Source organism: Microtus ochrogaster, chromosome 19, assembly GCF_000317375.1.
Source record: "Microtus ochrogaster isolate Prairie Vole_2 chromosome 19, MicOch1.0, whole genome shotgun sequence".
NCBI lineage: Eukaryota > Metazoa > Chordata > Mammalia > Rodentia > Cricetidae > Microtus > Microtus ochrogaster.
This window is the reverse complement of record NC_022021.1, coordinates 6,265,206-6,272,733: the sequence shown is the minus strand read 5'-3', so window position 1 is coordinate 6,272,733 and position 7,528 is coordinate 6,265,206.

Sequence of the window (7,528 nt, the reverse complement as noted above, 5' to 3'; positions counted from 1 at the left end):
CTGCAGGCCAGAAGAGGGCACCAGACCTCATTACAGATGTTTGTGAGCCACCATGTGGTTGCCGGGAATTGAACTCAGGACCTTTGGCAGAGCAGGCAATGCTCTTAACCACTGAGACATCTCTCCAGCCCCCTGTTTAATATTCTTATATGAAGTCTTAATCTTTAAGTTATATAGGTATTAAGTCAATAGTCACTCATGTTTGTTATACTTTTAGTCAGACTAATTAGGTTCTTTAGATATGTAGAGATTGTAATATATATATATATATATATATATATATATGTAACCTTCAACCACTTCAAAGATCTGTAGAACATGGCATTTCAATAACTTAGGATTCTGTTGACATGAGATATGATTGCTCCTGGCAGCACCAATCTATTCCCAAGAGAGTGTTGAGCACAAATACACACTCTACTTGAAGTTTGTCTTCTCACCACAACTGACCTTTGGGCAAGAAACTGCCCATGACTGACCACTGACAAAGTGCATGATGTTTGGACTGGACAAGCATGATACAAGAAAAAAAGACTGTCAAATCTTTCCAAGACAAGGTATGACAGTTTTGAAATTTTTCCTGCCTCTGAAAATGGTCTGTCAGTTAATTTAGGCCTTATCCAGAGTTGGTTGCTTCAACATTGTAAAATAAGACCTTGGATGATTGCTCAGTCAGCCAGTTGTCTCTGTCATCTACTCTACTGCATATTCTGGAAGCTGCTTGATTGAACTTCCTGCCTACTCAAGTAATATTATCTCCCTTCTTAGCCCTCTGATGAGGTTGAAGATTAGATTGTCATAGTTACTATCCTCTTATGTTCTAGCCAAGCCATTTCCAATATAAGACTTGGACTCCTTAGGATAGAATGTTTATTAACACACTAGCATATGTTTCTTGCTTAATATTGTTTATGCTGGTTGTAATTCTGATCTTATACTTGATATCTGTTCCTAGTGTATATAGTTTTGTGTTGGGTTTGGAACTCTCTTATTTAAACAAAAGTGGGAGTTGCTGTGGGAGCTCTTTCTGCTCCTTTAGCCAAGAGTCTTTAAGATATCAGCCTACTTGGGTGTTGTCTCTTATACTATCAATGCAGCTGTAAAATGTTTGCTCACTCTCTTGCTTCGGGCTCTCACTTCCAGCTGTTCTGTTCCTGTTCCCTGTTCATGCAGAGGATTGTGATTTAGGACAGTGATCCGTAAGTCTTCCCCAAGTAAATAACCCTTTATTATACATAATTCTGAACTAGTGTGGGATTATTTTGTATCTTCCTGCCATCACACCTGCCTCTGCCTCCCAAGTATTGGGATTAAAGTCATGTGCCACCACTGCCCAGCGGGCATCCTCATCTTTGCTGGCATTATGGAAATGTCTTTTGCACAGCTATCCCATTGCAAGTGTTCTTAATTTGTATTGCTTCTTTGCCAAAAACTTTCACAGTATTGGAGACTATAAGCAAAATAATAAATTTAACACCATCTCTTAAAGCCCTCCCTACCATGGCCACATCCTGGGCTTCCAGCCTTACTCCTGTCTATGTGCACATGTTTCTCCTTATTATAGTTTCTTCCTCCTTCCCCTCTGTTTTTTCACTCAAGGTCTTGCAGTCCAGTCCAACAGTGGATCATAAAAGCAGTTGAAGGGGTAATACCAGCACATTTAAAAAAATTCTAAGCATATGGTTTACAATAAATATAAGTTCACAAAATGTGATCTAGTTGTGTTTGTGGGTGTCACACTTAAAGTTTGTTTCTCATGTGGCCACTGCTCTAACCTGAAAGATTCTCATTGGTTTTTGGTGACCAGTCATGACAAAGATTACCTCTTGCTAAGGTAAAGGCGTAGATATTTAGAAATATAGTAAAGAATATGAAGATGCAAATGAAAATAATAAAACAGAGAAACATGTAGGATAGTATCAGTAGGGAATTCCGGTGAGTACTGAAAATTTGCCTGTGTTTAATTTCCAACTGCTTAAAATACCCCAGACTCCAAAGGTAGGAGTAAGACAAAAGACTGTATTAACATGATATAAGGAATTGAACATACCAATTGAAAGTTGTGGGCCACATGAATAGTTAAACATTCTGTTGCTAGAACAAAACAAGTCACTAAGTCACGCTCACACCCTAGACCAAAACAGTCTATAGCCAAACCATTCCCTGGGTGGAATGTCACGTTATCTTCATGAAGGGAACTGGAACTTAGCTGAATCCTTAGACTCTTGTTTATTCCTGGAGCACAAGGTCTGGAAATTAGCCACTCCTGTTGACAATAACCTTGAGAGAGCAGAACTCTCAGATTAATGTCTAGGTGGGGCCTTTTTTTGAGGCACAATAACATTGAAGGAACTAGAGGAAAGTCCCAACTCTCTGACCTTTGATCAACGTGGAAACAGGCTCATACTTTCAAGCCTCCACAATTGATAGACTTGTGCTTTACTTCATTATTGTTACCATTTTTTAAATTCTGAGTACTCATTACAATAGCTGGCAAAGCAATTATTTTATTCGTCAAGTGAATAAGACTAAATGAAAGGCTTTTGGAATTAAAGACTGTGTGGAATCCAGCAATAGCACATAAACAAGGCTTGCCTCCACCCACACAGTTCCACAGCGGTGGATGGCAAGGTCACACTGTTCCCTCCTGACAGGCAAACGAGTCGCTATAGAACAACTCTGGGTTAATTTCTTGCTGGAATTAAGAAGAGCCAATAACACAGTCTTGGACCTGTGGACTAAATGAACCTCCTTTCCTTACAAATTATATATGTAATGGTAAAAATAAAATGGTGCAGTTCCCTGAGGGTCAGCTAAGGTCCAGAGGCAGAGGGCAGCAGACCATGATGGGCAGCAGGTCCAAGACAGGGAGCTGCACAGTGGATGAGAGACCTCGATTGGTCAGCAAGTCCCATGAGGAGCTGCAGTGGGTGAAAGACAGAGATGGATAGGCATGCCATGCAGAGAAAGTGGCTATTTATTTAGTGGGTTATGGAGGGAATAGGGAAAGGGAGAGAGGGGAGAAGGAGGAAAGAGGGAGTGAGAGAGAGAGAGAGAGAGAGAGAGAGAGAGAGAGAGAGAGAGAGAGGAGCTCAGGCAGAAGGCAGGGAAGATCCTCTTGCCTTGTTGAATGGGGAAGGGAGTGGGCAGGGCTTGTCTCTTAAAGGGACAGGACAGACCATTACAATATAACCTTGGGTGTTTTATTACAGCAATGGAGAGCAGACTAAACAGTTGCTTTCTAGCTTGTATGTTCTCAGTCAAACTGTGCATCTTCCCCCCATACACACACTCTGCACTCTGTCCTCCTCTCCATTACCAGCTATTATGGTCTGGATAGGAAGTATCCTCCAAAAGGGCTCAAGAACAGAAGACTTGGTCCTTATAAGTAGCTTTCACCCATGGGACTTTGGGGAGATAAGGGGCCATGAGGATCTCTGCCTTCATCGGTATTTTGTTGATGGATTCAGGTTTTGAAAGGGCTATTAGGAGCTAATAAATCTGTGGAAGATGTGGCCCAGGTGGAAAAGTGGATCACTGGAAGCCACTCCCATCTTGTCTGTCAGACTGTCTGGCTTATGCACCATGAAATACACAACTTCATTCCATAGTATCCTCTGTGCCTAATAGGCAGCTTTCAGGAGACCCGGAGTCAAAATCAGTTTTCCTCTTTTGAACTTTTCTCAGGTATTTGTACCAATGATGGCTAAATATCCATCTCTTTCACTTTGATCAATGCATTAACCTCTCAACTAGTGTCCAGACTCTGCCCTTGCTCTCTTAAAAGGTATTAAGACAGTGGCAAATGGTTTCATGTAAAATCTAAATTAGGCCATGTCACTCCACCATTGTGATCCCCTCTAGATCACAGCAAAGGTTGACTGATTAAATTGGAGAAATGGTTCAGTACTTAAAGTACTTTTTTACATTTTTTGTTTTTGTATTTTTTTGTTTTTGTTTTTTTAAAGCAGAGTTTCTCTGTGTAACAGCCCTAGCGGGTCCTAGACCAGGCTGACCTTGAACTCACAGAGATCTGTTGTAATAGGGGCGGAGGGCCGCTTCCTGCCACCCTGCTAGCTTTACCCGAAATAATTACACAGAAACTGTATTCTTTTAAACACTGCCTGGCCCATTAGTTCCAGCCTCTTATTGGCTAGCTCTTACATATTGATCTAACCCATTTTTAATAATCTGTGTAGCCCACGAGGTGGCTTACCAGGGAAGACTGCATCTGTCTGGAGTGGGAGAATCATGGCGACTCTCTGATTCAGCTTCTTTCTCCCAGCATTCTGTTCTGTTTTCTCCACCTACCTAAGGGTTGGCCTAGCAAATGGGCCTAGGCAGTTTCTTTATTAATAAGAAATCACTCCCACATCAGAGATCTGCCTGAGATCCACCTGCCTCCGTTTCCCAAGTGCTAGGATTAAAAGCATGTGCCACCACCACCACCCAGCCCTAAAATGCTTTTTGTACAAGAGTGAAAACCAGAATTTGAGCCTCCAGAACCCACACAATTGCCCGGCAAAGCTCAGCAGTCCAGCCTTGCAATGAGGAGATGGGGATTTCCCAGAGTAAGGGGCTAGCAAAACGAGCCATGCAGGGAAGCTATGGGTGTGGTCGAGAGATCCTGCTTTAGTGAAAGTGGCAGACTGCTCATACAGCCTGCACAGCTTTGGAACCCTGACTGGGGTGGTGGGAAGTGAAAAATGACAGCTATACTTAGAGGAAAGCTGTGATTGGTGGGCTGTGGGTTCTGATGGAGAAGAGAGGAAAGCTGTGATTGGTGGGCTGTGGGCTCTGATGGAGAAGAGAGGAAAGCTGTGATTCGGGAGCTCTGGGTTCTGATGGAGAAGCTGCAGCAGCCCAGACACTCAGCGGCTTTATTACACACTGCGGAGGGAGGAAGTGGGTTTGCTGATCCTGATAGGGTCTTTGTAGGGGAGCAGTCTCAAGCTGTTTTCATCCAGGAGGAGGAAACTGTGGTTGACATTTTCTGCTCGCATTGTCAGTTTGCTCACCTGTTACTCGGGTCTTCTTCTGCTCCCCATAGAGGAGAAGGAGAGGATGGTCCCAGCAGCAGCCCAGGCCTCCACATGTGCCCACAGAATTATGGGCTATTTTAAGATGTAAGAAAGAGTTAATAAGAATCCTGAGCTAATAGGCCAACCAGTTTATGATTAATGTAGACCTCTGTGTGTTTCTTTGGGACTAAACCCTCTGGCAACAAACAAGGGTGAGCTTGAACTTCTGCTCTTCCTACCTCCACTTCCAGAAAGCTGGGATTGCCAGCATCTGTCACTGCACCAGGTTTATTCAGTGCTGAGGATCCAGTTCATGATTTTCTGCAGCTGGGAAACACATTCTACACCGAGAGAGCTACGTCCCCAGCCCTCTGTTTGGCGGATGGTGACTTCTTGCTCCACCCTTTCTTTCCTTTTCACAGGTTAAAGAGTCACAGTCTTAAAATCTGCCCTCATGACTTCTTTGTCTCCTAATGTCGCATCTGTCAAAGTGAATACATCTAGAGTGGTTCCGACACATGAACTTTGAGGGACACTGAATCCACATAGCACCGAAGACAGAGCTCACTGTATTTTCTAGACTGGTTTCAGAAACATTTTATGGTGACGTGTGGTGTGATATTTTGCTTGTGTTTTGACAGATAAAGATTGCTTGGAGTCAGAGGGCGAAGCTAGCCACTAGTGTAGAGGTTTGGAGGACAGTAGACAGAGACAGGAAGTGTGTATGTGGGGGGGGGGGAGAATCTCAGCCCTTTATGGATGTAGAAAGGTAGGAGGCAGTTAGCAGTTGCTCCCAGTTCTCAAATCTTCCGGGTTTTTATCCCAATATCTGACTCCTGTTGTTTTTTTTTTTATTGATTAAGATTAATTAGACTTACACTTCAGTGAGGATATCATTATATTGCAAAACAGACATTATTGGCATCTGTGCACATAAATGCACATATAGTGTATTTAGTCAAGGTTTTTAGGGAAACAGAATATCTGTATGCGAGGTGGGAGGATTTATTAGAATGGCTTACTGGCTGTGGTCAGCTAGTCCAACAATGACTGTTTACCAACAGAAGGTCCAAGAATCCTGTAGCTTTTCAGTCCTTGAGGCTGGGTGTCCCATCTGGTCTCCATTATATATCAGAATCCCCAAGCAGTAGTCTCTAATGCCAGTGAAGGAATGGTCTTGCCAACAATGCGAAAACTTCCCTCTTCCATGTCCTTTGCGTGTGTTGCCACCAGAAGGTGTGGCCCAGATTAAAGGTGGATCGCCTCACCTTAAAAGATCCAGATTCAAAGTGGGTCTTTCCCCGCCAAATGATTTAATTAAAAACAATCCCTCACAGGTGTGCCCAGCCACTTGGGTTTTAGCTAATTCCAGATGTAGTCGAGTTGACAACCAAGAATGGCCGTCACATTTGCTTCCACCTAAATATTAAGGAGTCATTTGACTAGTTCCATTTAGCATATTTTAAGGTTTACACATATGTCAGCCCTTAGATTGCAGTTGTCACAGTATGTAGGCTGTATGCATGCTCCACTTACCTGTGGAGAGTCAGAAATGAGGATTATGGCCATTTTCATCTAAGTGTTTTTATTCAGTTTCAGAAACTGCATTTTGTGCTTTTAATGAACTAGAAATTATATAAACATACTTTATATTCTCTAAAAATTTTTATTTTTAAAATCTTTCAGGTATGGGTGGCTTGCAGTTCTGAAAGCGTGAATTAGGTATAATTCTTCAGGGAACTTCATAAGACAGAAAATAATCAAGAAACTTAACTCATCTACTGATTTCCCAAGAGAGAGATTCACAGATCTAATTCTTTTTTAAGCAAGGGAGAAGATACTTTCAGCTTCTCCCTTTCTGATTTAATGCTTAGAATTTTAAAAGAGAAGTCAGGTGTCTTGAGAATCGCTGTTGTCTTCTCTGTCTCACTGGAGGAGAGGCTAAGGACAGCTCACGCTTCTTCACGGTTTGGAATATGTCAGCACTCATGAACTGGAGCCTCATAAGACATTTTCTCATAGAAGCATGTGCTTTGAGGAGGTGAATATTATTGGCTCCATTTAAGAAACAGGAAAATTGGAAGACAGGAGAGCTGAGTTATTTTTAGAATTCTAAGAAACAGAGGCTGCATCTGTGGGTTTTGTACTGATTGTTCTTACATTCCATATTAATGGTTTGTTTGGCTGTTTGCTCATTTTGAGAGGAGGTATCCAGGAGCCCAGGCTGGCCTCAGAGACACCAGAGGAGAAGCCGTGCCTGGGCCAGCTGCTGTTTGCCTGTGCTCGTGCTTCGGGAAGACACGCTACTCTGCCCTCCTCCTAGCATGGTGTAGTCCCCTGTTCACATTCGCGGTACTCAGTACAGCATCACACAGAGGGTAGAAGCAAAATGATCCCATGGGTGGATAAGGGGATGGATGCATGGACAAATGAACAGATAGAGTTAAAAAATAAAGCAAATATGTCTCTGTGTGTGTGTGTGTGTGTGTGTGTGTGTGAGAGAGAGA